This window comes from Patagioenas fasciata, chromosome 4 (assembly GCF_037038585.1).
Source record: "Patagioenas fasciata isolate bPatFas1 chromosome 4, bPatFas1.hap1, whole genome shotgun sequence".
NCBI classification, from domain to species: domain Eukaryota; kingdom Metazoa; phylum Chordata; class Aves; order Columbiformes; family Columbidae; genus Patagioenas; species Patagioenas fasciata.
Window position 1 is genome coordinate 6,012,449 of NC_092523.1, and position 20,183 is coordinate 6,032,631.

Consider the following 20,183-nt stretch of genomic DNA (forward strand, 5'->3'; position numbering starts at 1 on the left):
CTTGAATTTTAGTGTGTTACTAAAGGAAGAATCTATTTCATTAGCATAGGTATGCAGTAATGCTTCAGAAGTTGGTTTTTGTGGGGTTTTTTTGTTGTTGTTGTTGGTGGTGGTGGTGCTTTTGTTTTTCCTATTAAGAGAAGGCATTTCCCTGATAAATGCTTCATTTGGGAGTGTTTCCCATAAAGGTGTTTCCAGAGGCCTGATTTTCAGCTGCTGAGTACACCTGGCCAATACTGGTATTGATGTTTACTGGGACGTTTTATAGCTTCAGCAGGAAGAGATTTGTGGGAGTCTATTTAAAAAGAAATTATTTAAGCTATTTATTTTTCTGAAATGTCTCAATAGAAATGTATTCATCCTTTTAGATTTTATATTAAGGTAATTGGTCAGTGGATCAAGAATCACTAGATAAATTTATAAAAGATATAAACATGAAGAAGCTATTTGTCTGACAGAAAGTGTGTGTAAGCGGGTATAAGGGTGGGCAAGAGGAATCCCCTTCTAGTCTCTTTTAAACCCTCACTGATCTCCTTGCCAGGCTCCTTCTTTTCATTTTGAAGCAATATAAATTAGAATTAAGACTGAAGTAACATCTGATTTGCCAGTATGAAAATCAGCATTGACCTATCCTTTGAACCTCACCTATAGAATATGGGAGATGTGTCTGAATAAGATATCCCAGTGCCTCAATGGATATAAATGAAGCTGTCTTATTGTTATAAACTCGGGACTTAGACCTAAAGGTGTGATTTTTCCAAGTTGCTTTGCCTTTAGTCTTAATCCACTCACGCTTTATAATTTTAAGACTGTTCTGGCTATTATGGATTGGAAATACATTTTCTCGAATACACAAAAATTCTTGCTGGAAAATAAAATGTTGACTAACACTCACTTAATTCATAAAGAAGAATCAGAAAACATAAAGATACATTACAAAACCGGTGGAGAGTATTGTCTAAGAAAAAAAGAAAGAACCTTAAAGGGTAAAAAAAATCGAATAAAATCAAAATGTTTCTGATGCTGCCACAACACAATATGAAATCCAAGTTCTTCAGGATTTCCCTTCTATCGTCTTCAGAATAGGATATCTTGTTTGCTTGCTAAATTTCAGTCCTTTTGGGATAACTGCCGTTGCTGTTCTCATGGGGTTTGCTTTGTACCAGGTTTTACATTGCCCCTGTCGAGACTTCCCTCTTTCTCAGTTTCATTATAGGGTTCATTCTATATGATTTCTCTATAAAGTTTTTATTTAAGAGGAAAGCTCCTACCGCATAGTATTTTTTCAAACACTGGACATGGAAGTCTGGTGTCCTAACTTTATTCAGCTATCTTTATCTTAATGCAAAGCATTAACTCTTCAATAATTCTGATTTGGATTTTGTGTGCCTCCCTAGGTGAATACATGCAAATTAATCCTTACATCTAACACTACATCCATTTCATCTCCTTTCTTGGATTCTAAAACCAGACTTTTCACTTTTAATCTGTCTCAGGATATTTTATTATCATATTTGCTTGTGCCTAGGCCAGAATTTTTTCTAAAGTATTTCACCACATTCTTTTATGTGCCAATGAAATGTGCCAACACATAGTACTGGAAAATTTGGGCTATCTATCTCAATGTTTGATGAAAGAGGTTATATTGGCACTGTCACTTTAGCTCAGCTTGAGCTCATGTCCATGCCCATGCCCAAGCTCCCTGGTCATCTGTACCATCCACCCGTTGACTCAGTCTTCAGCTCTTACTGGGAACAAGCCAAGTAACCCTGCAGGTAGAGAGACTCAGGCACTCAGGGTAATTCAAACCGTGGCCCTGGGTTTCATACAGGTCTTGTATAAAACTCCCAAGTTTAAGAAATGACAGCAGCTAATTAAAAGTTAGGTAAAAAAGTGATTAAAAAAAACAAAAAACAAAAAAAAAAAAAAAACAAACAGCAACCAAATAAAAAACCCCAAAAATCTTTTCAAAGCTTCAACATACTTGGTTTTGATATGTTTGTATATTTTTCCCACTTAGCCTGATGTCAGTTTGTTTGTTTGCTCCTGCATCTTCATTTCCCCAATTTTTCTTTCTCATTTACAAATAAGAGTTAATAAAGTTTTAAAAATCTTTTTGATTCAGAAGAAAAGAAAAATGTCAAAAATGAATTTTACTTTGAAACATTGATTTTTAATAAATATTTTCATTCACTTTATACAAGAACGTATTGACAGCGGATTCAATGCATCTTACATCATGAATATGTGAAAAGTACTTACATGAAACCATGATTTCTGGGCACACAAAAATTTGCTCCTTAATGTTAGGTGGTTAGTTTGTAAAGATCTCTTACTGTTAAAGATGTTCCCATTTCTTTGAATGACTATTTTTTCTGACAACAGGGGTTTGTATGAAATTTCTGACCAACCTTTAACTTCATGGTCTGTCAAATCACAGAGACCATCTGCACTGAACTGATTCTGTTTCAAAAGTCACACCATAGACTGGTTGCCCGCAAAAGCCTTGAGCCAAGCAAAGTATTTCTTGCAGCCCATGGAAAACGAGATGCTCATAATTAGGCTGAGCTTCTGTTTGTGGTACATGCCTAGATATTTAGGACAGGTGAATCAAAGCTTCCAGATGGAAACTACCATAATGGAATTAGAACATCCAAATCCCAGCAGTTATTTTAAGGCATTTTTAGGTTTATATATATGTATATATATATATATATGTGCCTGTATTTATTTCTGCGATGACTTTTCATTCAGATATCTCCTTTCTGATGGAAAACCAAAATTATTACTTTGCTTCTGGTGCCAGTACTTGAGAAGTTCTCCATTTCTATGTGTGACAGAAGTGGATTCAGTTTTAAACCTCATCCTATATTCATGGCTGCAGTTTAGCATCACTTTAAAGATCATCTGAGAAATCTGTGTCCAAACCAACAAAAGCAGTTCTAGGTAATTCTTGACCACATATTCTCACATAGCAGTAAAAGGAAGGATTCACAAGTAACTAACATTTCTGCTCAATCCTTAAAAGTTGTGAATAGGAACTTCCACAACATTGATCAGTAGACTTTGAATGAATTGCCTTTTAGAGAAAAAGTTGTGCTGTCCATGGCCCTGAAGGAATGGAAATGAACAGACATATGGATGCAAGGATAAGGGGGACCCTCTGTGTCCCCTATGAACAACACAGAAGTTATTTGGGAAAACATTACATCTGAAGTTTGGAGGAAATTATGTTCCTATCAGCTATTGATCCTTACATTTCTTCTTCCATTCTTTCCTGTTTTCTATTCATCGTTTATAGAGAACCATTACTCTTCTGTTTTTCTCTGTTGAAGTGTGCCTCTTGTATATGTGTCTTTCAACTTTCAGTTTTCCACAGGTATTAAATTACATCTGTAAACTTTTTGCATTTGTGTAGTTTGGCTTCCCCAACTCTCTGCAGACTCTGGTTTCCCCACCACTGACACACAGTAATTGCATAATATTGATGTTATTCCCTTCTTTTTCAATTCTAATTCTCTGCTGCCATACTTCAAAATACCAATTCATTTCTTAACATTTACAGTGTATATAGAACAAGACTGTACTGTTAGCCGAGACGTCCAAAGTGATTTGTTCCTTTTCAGGTATGTTTGCTGCTTTAATTAGTTTACTTCCTTACAGTGAATATAAAGTCTAGAGACTCCCTATTTGCCACATTCCTTCTGCCCGTTAAATTCTTTCTGTTTTTTAAAATTGGATCATTGATGGTGTCTCTGCTGGATCATGACAGCTTTGCTTGTTGTAGTTGTCATTTTCAGTGTATTAGAGCTGACCAGAGTATGACTGACAGTGACATCGCTCTGAAATGAAAATTAAATGGGGATGACAACTCCATCTGGATAGATAGTTTGTTTGAGAATATATATTTAAAATAACTAGTGCTAAATCATGATGAATGAGAAGAGAGAATAGAAAATCTTAAACGAGGAGATGGGCTGTTGTAACAGTGAATAAAGGAAAAAGCAATGTGGTGATATAGAAATAGAGCAAAATGAGAGATAATAGCATTGCTGTTACTATTAGGTTGGTGCAAAAGGAATTACAGTTTTTGCATTGTTGAAATTTGCCCTTTGACATTGGAATGCATTCTTGAATATCTGTGGTTATGATATATATAATTCTAATGCACTTTTCTCACTTTATACTTTTTTGCTACTGACTTATTACTTGCTGTTTATTTTACATTTATTTTTATGCTATGGAAATGATGTTAGACAAAAAGCAAATTTGAGTCATTTTCTTATTTAAGTTAAAAATCGGTCGTAATGCAGTGGAGACAGCCTTCAACATCAACAACGTGTGTGGCCCAAAAACAGTGCAGTGGTCATTCAAGAAGTTTCACAAAGGAGACGAGAGCCTTGAAGATGAGGAGAGTAGTGGTCAGCCATGAGAAGTTGACAATGACCAATTGAGAGCAATCAGTTAAGCTGATCCTCTTACAACTACACAAAAGTTGCCAAAGAAGCAAATGTCAACCATTCTATGGTTGTTCTGCATTTGAAGCAAATTGGAAAGGTGAAAAAGCTCCTTAAGTGGGTGCCTCATGAGCTGACCAAAAATTTAAAAAAATCTTCATTTTGAAGATTCATCTTCTCTTATTTGATGCATCAACAACGAACCATTTCTCAATTGGATTGTGACCTGTGATGAAAAGTGGATTTTATACAACAACTGTTGACGACCAGTGCAGTGGTTGGACCAAAGGACCTCCCGAGCATTTCTCAAAGCCAAACTTGCAACAAAACCAAACTAAACCAAACCAAACCAAACCAAATCAAACCAAAACAAAATAAAACAAAACCAAAACAAAACAAAACAAAAAACAAAACAAACTTCCTTCCTAAAGTCATTTCCCAGTAGTTATTTTCTACCTTTCATCCATCAGAGAGCATTACTTCCCTTAACAGTAAAATTTAAAAATATGATTTTCCATTTATTTGTTTAATTTCTTTTTTAAGAATTTTCTTATTTCTTCCCACTTTTTTTTTTTTTTTTTAATCAGAATCTGGAGTTTGAGTTTCATTCCAGAACAAAACCAAAGTCCTTGATCCTTTAGAGAAGTCAATGTTATGTGTCATTTAACAGTATCTGCGTCCTGCTCAACCACTGTGTGTGATTCAGCTGCATCCACATCACCAGAAGTCAGTGGAGCCAGGTAGATTTATCTCAGCTAAGCTTTCCTCTGACTAAAAATCTTATAACCTGAATACCTTTCAGGCTGGAGTACACACGGTAAACAAGCTGAACAGTTCCATTACAGCTTAGTGTTGCCAACAGTAGTTCTACTTGTTCTCAGAGAAATAAATAAAAGGAGAGGTATTTTTGTAACAATTTGGGAAGTGACTTTTCCTTTTACAAAGGAATGAGCTAACAGTCTGTAAAGTAGTTACTGCTTAAAATGTCTTTGGATTTTATACTCCCTAAACTAGATTCTTGTTGTTCTTATTGTCTAATCTAATTCAGAATGCTGATTACTGAACGGTAATTTGTACATCCTTGAGTTTCTGAGATTAAGAACATAAAGTTTGTTTAAAAGAAGACAAGGTAAAACAAGAATTATAATAGCTCAAAGGGAATAAATCGCCTTACTGAAGTGTACTTATGCATGTTGAATTGCACCTGGGCTTTAAACCAGCCCTGTGCTCCTGCTGCTGAACCGTGCAGCACCACTCTACTGACAGCTGAGCCGGCAGCTGGGAAGCTAAAAGGAAGATTGTGGGCTCATGGTTGTGTTATTTGGGATTGTGTTCATCTGTGAAGTGTCATCTGCAATTTTTCTGCATACCAGATTCACATCAGTGGGGATGTCATGGCAACACTGGACACGGTTTTGGTTTGGTTCAATTTGGTTTGGTTGCTTCCATGACACTTTGTGAGACTGTTGGGGTACAATCTATCTGGATGGGCCTCTAGTGCAACGTTTGAAAATATTTCACCTCAGAGGAAGACTGATACTTCTGACATCAAGGAGTCAAAGGCACATGAGCATATCTGGAAAATGGTGCAGAGGGGTAAATGTCATGATAGACAGATTTGGGATTGAGGGATGAAATCCATAACAGCCAGGAGCAGAACTAGCACCTATATTAATTGATACACATACTGATTAAGCGAGCATTTATCATTGCTTTAAGTTAACATCCATGTGGCAGTGACGTGAGCATTTCCAATCTGAGTCCTTTTCCTAATCTCAGGGAACTAAACCCGCTTTTGGAAGAGGAGTGATACTATCCCTTTGTCACAGGCATGACTTGCTCCCTCTTCTCTCTCACAGCCCAGCAGGGACAGTGCTGACACCTCTCCCTGCCAGCACAGTGCTCAGAAATCCCAGGAGAGAGTTGAGGATTTCCCTGAGGCTGAAAATAATTGAATGCACATCATCTCCCAGCAAGGAGGATGCCTCAGTTGCTTGCACAGGCATCAGGCTGGACCAAAGACGCATTTCATCCCTCCTGTACCACAGCATTACTGAAAATGCAAAATTAAAGAAGAGTGAAGATTTCCAAACAATACACAGCGTAACTCTGGAACCTTGTGGTTAGTGCTCCCTTTCTGAAGACAGCAATGTCAAACTCTGTTACCAGGACTGAATTAAACAGTCTTTGAATAAAACATGTGAACAACGTCAGGAACAGAGACTAAACCCTCAGGTGAGTGACTGTATCACTAGGCTACAAAATCAAGCTGCTTTTTCCCTCCATCTCTCTCTGACCTCATGAATCTTGCATCACTGAGCATCGTAGCCCAGCTTCTATGTATGTCTCCACATAAAACCTGCACGATGTATAGGTGTGGTTTGGGACAGATGCCAATAGTGAAGGAAATACTGATTCCTTAAAGAAATGCTGTTGTTTTTCTGCTCTACAATAATCCTGCATACAGGACTCAGGGTGTACCCAGACTTCCCTGTGTTATGTTTATTTCCTTTGCAACTACAATAAGGGGGAAGATCCATCCTTTCCATGCATTTCTTTGTTCAGATTTGGTATTTCAATACTTAAATTGGCATTTTCGGTTAATTTAAATTTAACAAGTATCAGTTTCTCTATATGTGCTTTGAGTGCTTCATATTGACATACAATCCAAATAACTCACCAAAGCTTGCATCAGTCTGGCTGAGGTGGACTACACTCAACAGTTGGTATATTTTAATAGCTCATTTTGTTGCATGCATTTCCCATGAAAAGACATTACAGCATGTTAAGCACTGACAGTTAATGTCTAAAAGAGTGTGACATGCTATTTGGAATATTCCATTCCATATTATATTGGTCTATTGAACTATTCAACCCAGGAAATAACTCTTGGCTGTATGTTCAGTCTTTGTTTCCATATTGATGGGTTTTCAACTCATTCCTTTGTAATCTTAACCAAGAGCAACCTGATTATTTACCTATTTTATAATGCCATGCAGAACATAACTCTCTTGTCTTTGACTTCATGACACAGCTGGGAAATCTCTTGTTTCTAAAACTTAACCCTATTAGTGCTGGTCAAAACTTGTATTTTCCAAAAGGACTGGAAAATAAAATTGTATTTTTGTATAGAAAATTTATGTACAGATACACACACACATATAAATTTCCATAAAAAATAAAAAATCAGATGCTCAGTGCTCAATAACTCAGAAGCTGTGGCTGAAAAATGTAAATAATCTCCACACCCACACAGAAGACCCTAAAATCTACAAGTAATTCATCAAAATAAATGTACTTCCAGTATATATTTAAAATATATATGCATTACCATTTTCCAAATATAGCAGCGTATTTCTCGTGAAGTTGTACATTCTTCTGTGCTCATCGATTGTATGTACAAGGTGATGTTTTGTAAATAAGCTAGGATTTTTAATTATTTTAACATAACTGTGCTATTATATAAACAGATTTTAGATGGTATACATCATCAGTATTATAAAATATCTGTATGATCTTAAAAAATATAAGCAATAGTTCATGAGTAAGAATATTCCTTAAATTATTGCCTTTTGAGCTCCTGTTTTTCCCCTGACCTTTTAAAATATTGTGCTAAGAAACCTGAAAACATTAGAATCCCCCAAGCTAAGATGAAGAAACTGAACATTTGTTTGGATAAAGATGAATGTCAGTGATTATAATAAGGAGTCTAAAGCATTTTAAAAGGAATGTAAATTCTCACTTCCCAGGTTGCAAGCAAATTTCTACCTAACAAGTAGATGAAGGGACATCTCCCCATGGTCAGCTTGTTTCTGTAGTTTTTATTAGGTTTTCGTCACAAGCATCTGGGATTGGTCACAGTCATCAGGATAGTGCCAGGGCACATCACAGGAACCATCTACCAAGGCATATCCTGCAGATCTCATAATATTAAACTATCATATCACATGTGAAGCAGGTAAACTTCCATATATATTTTTTATTATTAATAATAATAATTTGCAGCATAATACGCCCTTCGAATTCTTGTATATCCAATAAGACTCACAACTGGAAACTTCTGAAAGGCAGATCATCTCTAATTTGTGGGAGTTCTGGAACAACTCCTGTCTTTCTCTAATAATAAAGACCGTATAAGATCCCTTCGGAAGGAATTCACTTGTTCCTGTTGCCATTTTGTATTAACAGTCGATTGCACTCTAAATCCTTTTGCTGCGAGCACTAAAAGGAGAGGCTGCTCCTCTGGCAGTTCTCTCTGCTCCATCACATTCCAGCCCATGCACAGCTTTTGGCACACAGCAAAGCAGCATGTGGCCACTCAAAGAAGCTTGCTGAAAACAAAAACAAAACAAAACAAAACAAAAAAAAAAAAACCACCACCCTCATCTGTCACAAATTTCAAGTGGGAGCTGGTCCCGTAGAGTAAGTGGACATTACCAAGCAATGAAGTGACTGGCTCCCTGAGAGCCACATCCTCAAAAGCTGTGGAAGGGACGATGGCATTAACAGGAGACTGTGAGCACAAATAAATTAAGAACAGTTCTGCAAAAGCAACAAAGAGCCTGGCTGCAGCCCGTCTGCACAGATGGGTGTCTGAATTAGCCTGGAAGCAGCTGGGGTGGGATGGGATGGCAGCAGCACTGGTTGTAGCTCCAGCCTGGGAAACCATTCAAAGGTATAGTTCTGATTGTGCCATTTCAGAAGAACAGGTCGCAATTTTCATGTGGTTTTTTCCACTTTTCAGGAGCACATCTCCTTACCCTTTGAACAGCCCCATAGGTGGCCTTTCCATCCTCTCGTTGGCTCTCACAGCACTGATCTTCTCCAAGCTTCTTAGGAGAAAACGGCAAGTAATGGTCAGACCCCTGGAAATGAGAAATCCCAGAAGTTTTTGCTATCAGCTTGACCTGAAACAGTTACAAAGGTGAGGGTGATAGAAAGAAGGTTAAAATAAATAGTGATCATGAAAGGCAGAACTTGCTCTAAACATGTTTGGTTTACCAAAGCTCGTCACATTTACATGGAAAGAATTAGAGGGAGATATCCTCATTTAACTTTGAAGGGTTTCTTTTTAAATGTAACTCTAATATTTTTATGAACCATCCAAGGAAATTGACCTTTTTCTTTCAAAAATGTGCTCCAAAGCTCTATTTCAGCAGATACGTAAATCATTTCTTTATTCCTGAGAGTATAGTACACAAGGAGACATTTTCTGCATCAGGCAGATGCAGAGGATCAGACCTTCATTTTCTATAAAATTTTGAAGATTCATTCATTTTAAAGAGTTAAATGAATGTACTCCCCTGAAAGTGTGAGCTATGGTTCAGATGTAGCAGTAAGTTACTTTGGCTTAATGAGCAGCTGCTCATCAAGTGACCTGTATTAGCTCAGCTTTCTGTGGGTTTTCGTCCTTTCACAAATGCAAAATAAGACATGGAAGCTTAAACCTCTGTCACTAACTTCTACGCTAATGCTTTTTATTTTTCTCTGTGCTAAGAGCATGCACTCAGCCAACTACCACAGTTCAGCTGATGAGTCGTAACTCATTAAGTTACACCAACTCAATTATGTCAGAGTTGATGACAACTTGTGAGGTTCACAAAAAATGGCACTGCAGCTTCTGCATGAGACAGAAACCCCTCGATAATACTAAGAGGCAGCGAATAAAATGTTAACACAGACATGGGTCTCAACTGATGTGACTCGTTTCCTATACTCTGTGGACGTCTACATCTGAACCAGCTGCAGTCAGTGAAGATCTCATCAACCGGGTTAAAAGAGCTTGGTGTCTCAGTTCAGCTGCCATACATAGGTACCTACAGTGTTTGAGCTGTTGTGGAGTATGTCAGATATCTTCAGGGATGATATGATCCAGAGCCATGCTCTCACATGCTTGTGCCTTCTGTAGGGGCAGAAATCTTAAAAAACAATGTGTATCTATGTGTGGGCAACTGAATTAAGCCCTTTTTTGCTCTTATCTCACCACATGAAGGGATTTGCTTTTCCCGTGCATCCACTTCTGTCTACTGCCAGAGGCAGGACAGTGCACTTGGTGGATCTTTGATCTGACTAGACACAATCATTTCCATTTTGCTATTAGAATGGCAATGTAAATTATTTTAAGGCTGAGATGTTATGGGTCACGTAATTTTCTACAAATTATCTGGAACAACATGTTTATCAGGAGAGGTGTCTCAGGCAAGGATCTACTGCTCAGAACAAGATCATGCAAGAAGTAGAGAGAGCAAAACCTCTGACTGGCAGGGTTTGGGTTGTGGACTAGGCTGTAGCTACTAACTGAGAGCACAGCCTGAAGCTCCTCCAGAACCTTCCTTCAGCCGTTCTCCTTCCTGTTGCTTCTGCCCAATCTTCTGGTATGGCATCCACTTTTCTTTACTTGTCAGGAAAATCATCCTTCTCTCTCCAGAATTCTGCACACTCAGCCTTGACCACAAAGTCCCTGCCACTCTGCATCACTCTTCCAGACGTGTTCTCTATCGACGTGTTCCAGTCCTGGTCATTCCTGATAGTCATGGGACCTGTTTCCCAGAGCACCTAAAATACAAATTGCTTCACGCTGCTGGGTTAGGAAAACTCCTATTCAGCTGTGCTAATTATACAAAATACAGGGCCTCCTTTGCCTCAGGTTTATTTTGTCCCACCTCTTGGGTGAAACAATCCTCCAGCACAGTAAATTAAACCTTAATGTTTTCCTATCTTGGGAAACACCGTCCATCTGCCCCTTTCTTTCCCTCTTATTTTGACGCTGGCCCTCTTTATTACAGTGACCGTTTGTTGTTTGGTTTTGGTTTTGGATTGCACTGCGGTTTTTTGCTCATTTGTTTGGTTTTGTTTGTTTGTTTCTGTTTTCCCAAATACATGCACTCACGTCTGCTCTGATGATTTTTGTAGTTTATGATAGTTGATTCTGTTTGAAAAATGAAGTCTGAGCATTGTCTCAAGATTTTTAATTACATTTCTAATCGCTGTTATATGCTTTTGTTTTTTATTTTACTGCCACTAGGACTACAGCCACATGCAGAGGGACTTTGTAGCAGAATTCACCTAAACTTTGTTTTCTTGGATGGGCTATACTCTTTAAAAGTGCCTGTAAACATAAGCCTTTAGAAAATATGTTCTGAAAACAGGGAATGACTGGGGAAGAAGACAAGAAAAAAATAAAAGAATACAAATACATGTGGTTCTACTTTTAGAATTAGAAATTGAGGAAAAGATCCTATAAAATCCATCAAAAGAGTTTTGTATAAGTTATTTATTGAGTTAATATAAGTGATTTCTTTGGTCTATTTTTGTTCCAGGGATTTAATGTTATAAATAACAGAGAGATCTCTTTCAGCCAGAACTACAACATATATCTTGCTAAAATATAAACTTGTTTGATTCTTATGCAGGAGAGATTAGGTGGTGCTGGATGCAAGTCTAAATTCTGGCACTCTGTCAGGCATTTCCTCAAAAATAAATCTTGGAAACTTCAGCTTACAGCTGAAGTTGAAGGCTGTTGCAAGTATAGAGAAGAGCTACTTCTTTTCAAAAATTCATCCAGATTTCTGCCTAGTCGTATCACAAACCCCACAATGCCAGCGTCTCACTTTGCTGCTACATAACCTCTCAGTTATCATCCAAGTTGCCACCTTCTTCCTCACCCAGAAGTGGAAGTGACTGTCATGGACCAATGTGGGAGTGCACATGGGAGCAGATAGTAGCAGCCTCTTTGACAGAGGAACAATTTACCGTGTCAGCTGCTCCCTGGTAGACATTAATATTCAGTCTTACTCTATGAGGAATGCAAGGTGGCTTATTGCTTTCTTATATCTCCTGCATGCCCACAGTTAGCAGGGAGCAGCTGGCACAGGGAGATCTAGTCCCGTGAAGCCTCTTGTTAGAACTGGTTCCTGCATTGGCCCTGTATATATTCAAAATTATTGCTGCCCGGAACTAGGTATTTTCTTCCCACTTGTCTTGAGTTGTTAACAAAACACTTAAAATCAGTATTCTCACTCTGGACAAACCCCAAGCCTCAAATGTTTAATGCCATTTTCATGCCTCCATTTAATGTAATGAAGGTTTTTAGTCAGTTTCCCTGGAAGTACAGAATTTATTCTACCCCTGAATTTCTGGAACACTTTGACAGCAAGTTAGAGGGAAAACCTGAAGCTCAGACACATTATTAGACACAAGAAAATCTGCCAGGTGGAGTTTCAGACAAACAAAGAATCATAAATTCAACTGGTCATGAGTCTGGTAGCTATTTTCTGCGCTCCAAAGAGTAAATGGACTCAAGCCTGAAATATGGTGGTTGTTCTCTGGAAAATTTATTTGTGTGGCTTTTTAACAAGGTTAGCTCGTTCTTAAAGACAGTTTGGATGCCTTAGTGAAAGAAATACATCCAAAGGTAATAAAGCAGACTGTATCAAAGAGATTGTTCTGAGCTACAGAGGAGCAGGCAGAGGTTGGGAAAGACCAGAGTTTCTCTTGATGTTCCAGCATATGGCAAGGGTGTATAATATTACTCTTTTACTAGCTGCCTTGAAAAATTAAGCAAAATATTAATCCCTTGATTTTTTCTTTGTATTCTTGGTAAATGGAAAGTAGGTTTGAACATTTTTTATTTTTTTTTTTCCAATTGAATTTAAATAGTTTATCTTCTTTGGACATCTTTTAAAAATGCATGTCAATGCATTTTCAGATTAAACCATTCTGAAATACTAATTAAAACGTATTAAATATGTAAAAATGGAGAAATTTATTTATTTATTTTTCTGTGATGACACTTGAAAGAAAAACAAAAATGGGAACCAGTACATTATTGGCTGACACAAGCGATCAATAACAACAACAACAAAATCTGACTCCCCGCACCCATACACAACTCGTGTGAGAAGCAGTCTCACCTGACAAGAGGGGTTAGGTTCTTCTTGACCAAATATAAAAGCCTATAGAACAGACACCTACTTCCTGAGAAGGTAATCTTAAACTACTTTCTAGTCAGCAGAGAAAAATAAGAAACAATTCATCATATTTAACTGTCTATTTTAGAAGGTTTTGATCTTGAAAAGTACATCAAAAGAAAGTGAAGGAAATTGTGCCTTAAGTATTTAGGTTTGATTCAGTTGCCCATTGATTAAGAGCTACCACCATTTGAGATATTTTATGGAATCTCACGTGTCGTCCATGTGAGATGGAAATAGCTGCTGCATAAGTGTGTACAAGTCTCTTGTGCGCCCCACGTCATATTGCAGGTTGATATAATAGATACCTTCTGGCATCCCATACAGCACCAGACACTGAAAATAGATATGGGTATCTGACATCTGATATCTGCATGGGCAGCAGAAACCAGGACCTTTTTTCACCATTGGTTAGAAAGGCCACTTTCTCAAAACAAAGCAGAATGCATAGAAGAATCCAACCAACACATCTCAGTATCACAGTATCAAAGTATGTTTGGGATTGGAAGGACCTCAAAAGATCATCTAGTCCAATCCCCCTGCTGGTGCTGGAATGCCTAGGTGAGGTCGCATAGGAACATGTCCAGGCAGGTTTTGAATGTCTCCAGGAAGGAGACTCCACAACCTCCCTGGGCAGCCTGGGCCAGGTTTTGTCACCCTCACTGAGAAGAAGTTTTTTCTCAAATTTAAGTGGAACCTCTTGTATTCCAGCTTGGTCACATTAGCCTTTGTCCTATCATTGTTTGCCACCGAGAAGAGCCTGGCTCCACCCTTGTGGCACTCACCCTTTATATATCTACAAACATTAATAAGGTCACACCTCAGTCTCCTCCAAACTAAAGAGCCCCAGCTCCCTCAGCCTTTCCTCACACAGGAGATGCTCCACTCCCTTAATCATCTTTGTTGCCCTGCGCTGGACTCTCTCCAGCAGTTCCCTGTCCTTCTTGAACTGAGGGGCCCAGAACTGGACACAATATTCCAGATGGGGTCTCACCAGGGCAGAGTAGAGGTGAAGGAGGACCTCTCTCGATCTACTGACCAACCCCCTTGTAATACACCCGAGGATGCCATTGGCTTTCCTGGCCACAAGGGCCCAGTGCTGGCTCATGGTCATCCTGTTGTCCACCAGGACCCCCAGGTCCCTTTCCCCTACACTGCTCTCTAATATGTAATTTCCCAACCTATACTGGAACCTGGGGTTGTTCCTGCCCAGATGCAGGACTCTACACTTTCCCTTGTTAAATTCCATCAGGTTATTCCCCGCCCAACTCTCCAGCCTGTCCAGGTCCCGCTGGATGGCAGCACAGCCTTCTGGCGTGTCAGCCACTCCTCCCAGCTTGGTGTCATCAGCAAACGTGCTGATAGTACACTCAATTCCCTCGTCCAAATCGCTAATGAATATATTGAATAATATTGGCCCCAGTACTGACCCCTGAGGCACTCCACTAGATACTGGCCTCCATCTAGACTCCACACCATTGACTACCACTCTCTGGTTTCTCTCCTTCAGCCAGTTTGCAACCCACCTCACTACTCTATTGTCCAGACCACACCTCCTCAACTTAGCTGTGAGGATGCTGTGGGAGACTGTCAAAGGCTTTACTGAAGTCAAGGTAGACCACATCCACCGCTCTGCCAGAAAACAGATTTTGGTGGGAGCAGAACAGAGAAACTCAAAAATAACAGGGATGTACCATGCAGAATAGTTCTAGAGGATCACAAGCAAATATCATGCAAATGTGATTAATTTTTTAGAAACTGATGAAGTGGAGAGAAACACAATGCAATCTCTAAGCAAATTAAATCGTTTCTAGCAGCTTTAGCTATTCAGTTTATTTGCTGGTGAGTTGAGCTGCAGGTTGAGAGTGTCAACACACACTTTCTGTGCTCAAAGGCAACGTTAAGGTGAAATAAGTATCTTCATAACCTGATATTTTGGTTTGAAGAGAGTGTGACAGGAAGGAAAAAAAAAAAAATCAAAAGCCTCAAAGGAACAATATAGCTTGTTTCCAAAAATACTGATTGATGCATTGGCTTTTGAAATCAGCTTGGTTCAGTCAGGCAGGTGGCTGGCAAAGCTGAAGGACCATGCACTGTTTTGACAGGAAGGCAAACATATCAGTTTGAATTTAACAATCCCTCTACTCAAGTTGTCATGCCAAAGCTTTCTCATGCCATTGAACTGACATTAGACCAATAACATTATGAAATTTTATGGCACATCAGTGACATAACAAAAATCTTAACTGAAAATCCTGAAGGACAGAAAAATGCCAGAAAACATATATTGCATGTGGGGTTTTCTTTGTTTGTATTTTAAGTAATGGCCTCTTGCACATCAGGGATGTTATATTTACTATATTTACCATATCACTTTATTTAGTAGTTATTGACATTTTGTCAGGTGGATCACTTCTCCCTAAAGAAACCTGGACAGACCCTAAAGAAGGCCAGTTAGCTGAACTCATTATTTTTTGTCTGAATATACGCATAGAAAGATATTTGTTCTCCTTGATTGTTTCTACTTCAATCCCATTTTCATCTTTCTATTATTTCTGTAGGCAAGACAGTGTTATTACAATTTTCCTTCAAGCGTAGCTGGATACACAGTCTATGCATAAAACTAAATCTTTATTAACAATGACCAAATATATGTTAATATTTTTTTTTTTAATTTTTAACATTACACTCAAAGTCTAAATAGGGAAAAAATAATCTCATTTGAAGACTGACCATAAAAAACCCTCTGCTCAAAGCTTTCTAAACTAGTGCAACTCTAGAGAAGTATAAGAAAAATAATTTCGGAAGAGACAAAAACTGCCACAATATAACTGAGATGGAGAAAAAAAGCACTGGTTTGTGATGTTGAAGAACTATAGCAGTAACAGAGATTGTACTTAGTGGACTCAAAAATTTAATTTCCATTACCTTGGACTTTTTCATAATTTTAGAGTACATCAGTGAACTGATTGCAATACAGGACACAAATCACAACAATGTGATGAGAGAATGGGTTTTGACTCTCCAGGGGCAATTTGATCTGAATAAAGCAGCTCCATGTCTTATTTCTGCAAATCCTCTGTGACACAGCCTGGTGATCACATATTTTGGACACTGGAGTTTTCTGTCTATTGTAGCAACATTCATGTTACCTGTGTAATATTATGTCTAAGCTAGTCTCCCAAGTAGCTGGAGAACAAAGGGTACTTAAAGCTAAAGAAAAACAACCAAACTCTAGTGTAGTCAGAAGATCTTATCTGACCAACAGTAGTATCTGGTGTAGTAAGTGTTGTGCATATCCCAGGTCTGCTTCTAACTACAGTTCACAAAAACTAAAGGCATTATTCATCTGCTCACGTATAGACATCTTGTGCCATTTTGGAATTTGTAGGGTATTGTGTGTAACCTCCAATTTCTGCTCCCAAACTGTGTGGATCACTGTTGTAGAACATCTGCTATATTTGCCAGCCCCACGTGGGTGACTCAGGTACCCCATGACATCTCACAAGGGTGCATTTATAGCTGCAGTTGAATAGCTTCTGTTTAACTTTCTAGACCAAGCTGTTGCTTTTAGTTCTGGAGCATGCTGTGTTCAAATCCCAGTGGTGTAACTAAATGGTACTTCTCAGACTTGGGTACTAAATGAACAGTTCTTCAACTGATACAATCGGATTAGCTTCAATTACTTCCATGGAACAATGCCAAACCACATCAACCAGGGATCTGATCCACTGGTAACTGATACAAAAAACCAGCAAATTCTCCCTCTGAATCAAAGATGCTGACATCTCATTTCTGGATTTTTGCATAAGATCGTATTCTTGCACTTGACTGGAAACAAATGACGATAATAAAAAACAGTGCTTGCAATAAGAAAGGATAGAATTGCTATACCTAGCAGAAACTTGAGCTAAAGGAACCTTCATTATTTCAGGAAATTAACCTCAGTGTCCTAGAAAACTGTTTAGAATCTGTTAAGAACTGTTAAGATCTTCCACAAGGTATATGGAGATAAATAATATATTTGATGAAACCTCAGGGAAAAAAAAAAAAAAAAATTACTGGCAGTCTGTGGATTAGACTTTACTATTTTAGTATTCTTGCTTATTCTGTAACTTTAAGAAAATATTACTAGAGATAATAATTACAGGTATTGCTGTCCAGAAGCCAGTGAAGTGAGGTAGACCATAGGAACAACAGAATAACTTGAAATAAGAATTATTAAAGTCATGCAGGAATGTTTTAACAAGACTTGATTTAGCTTTTCTCATCTCCTGAAATAGTCTCTTCATTTTTCTTTTCTATGATACATTACTCTTTTGCAAATAAAACATCATCCTCAAATTATCAGGAAGGGATTAGCTTGCTGATTAATTACCTGACACCACTCACAAGAGTAGTTTCAAATGCTTTGCAGCTCCTCCTTTACATATTCAGGATTCAAGTGAGCTTCTGACTTCGTCACCTGTATGCTGGGAGTAGAGCAGAGAAAGGAGGAAAAATGCAATACTAAGAACACAAATGCAACCTTTTAATATGAAGACTAAATACTTCATCTTGGGGGGACAGGACTGCTGATGGTACTGATCACAATAACTCCAATAAATAAATCTGACCCTCTTCTTCCACTGATCCGTTTCGCTTCACTATACCTCTAACTGGTCGTAGAATGGTCAAGCTGTGTTCACATCAGCGTTCTTCCTTGATGAATTTTCCATTCCTATAACAATCTCTTCATGCAAAAATCCTCTTTTTTGCTGCTGCTGGGGATATGTTTTCCTTTCATAACTCAGGCTCTCACAGTCTATGCTATTGGTTCTTTTTGTTTATTTTTAAGCTGGCAATATGGCATAGCTAATAATGCCAGAACTGCACATAAATAAAATCTATGCAAAATTGAATGAGCTATTTGTTCTGGCTGTATGAAACAAAGGTCTGAAAACAAAGTTAAGATGGAAATTCCACCCTGCAGAACTCTCAACATGGTCTAACATGCAGGTCATGTAACAGGGGAAATACCACACTGCATGGAGGGTGACGAGAACGCAGATCTAGTGAGTGCTAGTGGAAGACACTGTTATATGACAACTGTTCCTCATTCTTGCATATAGAAGAAGATTTGAGTTAGAACAGTGTGTAAAACAGTGCTGTCTACCCAAGATAATTTTAAGACTTCAATGCCTCTGCCTAAACAGCCAGATTTTTTCTGTAATGATGTTGCCTGCCAACATTCCTCCATTTGTCTTTTCACATTTGATTTCTTACATGTAGTGCTTTTCCCTGTATTTGGCTGAATTTCACTTGCTGTTTCTCCTGTCTGTGAGTTTGATGAGTGACAATGGTCTGACAGCAAGTGGAGCTCAGCCAGCAAATGGGCAAGTGATTAACAAGCTCTGAGTAAGGACATGATGAATTGCACCATGTGAAGAATTTATAATACCACCCGTGAGATATGAGAGTCAGCAGAGGAGCTGAGAGCGACCACATTTAGGATCACCAGCTGTGTTGCCAGTAACCCAAGGGAACACAGACAATATACCTTCCACTTACTAATTTATTTTCCCTTTACAAAACCATACGAATATACTGGTGGCTCTTGGATTATAAAGGAAACATAGCTATCTAGCTGATACAAAGGAATGTCACTTTACATGCTATGATGGCAGTGATTTCTGTATAACTATTTATTTAATGCATGAATTGAACAAGGTAAATATATAACCCATGTTTATTAGTCACTTTTCTAACTTCAGGTGTAATTCCATAACTGTCCTTTCCCCAGTTGCCTAGATTGTCATAGAACTCCTTAGATCCTCCAATAACAAAGCAATTAGGCAAACACAGTATTGTATAGTTATACACAGAAACACACAAAAGTTCTTCCCAGGTCTTGGAATAGTAGGAGAAATGCATGAAGCATAGCAAACACTATGATACGTGTTAGGGAATGCAGCACCATTCATGGGGAGGGAAACAAAGAGACTCCCACTGCTCTCTTGAGTCCAGGTTTTGCTTAGCCAGTCTCAGACTCAGGTATAAATAATAGGGAGCTGAAACCTGTGTGCCAGGCTTTATACTTGCATAATTGCTAGATACAGACATGAGTCCCACAAAGAAAATGGGGTGAAATTCAGTTACCTTTTATGTTAGTGATGAAACTCTCCCCAGTTCCTCCAGATCACATTTTCTTCTCTGAACTTTACCACTTTGTCCTAGTGATATGATTGAAGACAAATAGAGCAGACCGTCAGTGCCTTATTTTATAACCAGATGAATTTTGGCTGCCATAGCAGCTACTTTTTTACCTGACCATCAAGCACAGGGCAGATACAGGAGTCAGCAGACTCTGGGGAGCTGACCTGTGCCTTCTCCTTGCCCCCGTAGGTGAGCAGACTTAGTGACCAGGCATGATTCAGCTCACCACCTTTCTGTCCCTTTCTTTACAGTTTATATTAAACAAAACATGAGCTAGACAGTAAAGCTAGAGTGGATTTGAAATTAGGCTGTACAAGTTCACCCACCACTAATAAACCATCTAAAAGGGTGCCATTTCCTCTCCACACTTGACTATACATTTATTAAAAATAAAATAAAAAAAAAAAAACAAACACTAATCTCAGCCCAATTAGAACAAATCGCCCTATTAGAAAGCATATCTCAGACTGAACACTCTGTCATGTAGCAGTTTGTACTCAGGAATCTTCCTTTTCTGCAGGTGCCAACACCGAGAACACATTTAAATGGATCATGGGGATAT

The 20,183-nt window shown here is 38.4% G+C and overlaps 1 long non-coding RNA gene across 1 annotated transcript in view; it reads right to left on the minus strand.

Annotated features, from left to right (window-relative positions):
• Nucleotides 1-7,441: 7,441 nt before the first annotated feature.
• Nucleotides 7,442-20,183, minus strand: part of LOC139827963 (uncharacterized) — a 133,802-nt gene continuing 121,060 nt past the window's right edge. The window contains exons 5-7 of the long non-coding RNA XR_011739110.1: nucleotides 19,565-19,638; nucleotides 17,805-17,898; nucleotides 7,442-9,322 (exon numbers count right to left, since the gene is read on the minus strand). This is a non-coding gene — a long non-coding RNA (uncharacterized lncRNA). The remainder of the gene's footprint in view (nucleotides 9,323-17,804; nucleotides 17,899-19,564; nucleotides 19,639-20,183) is intronic.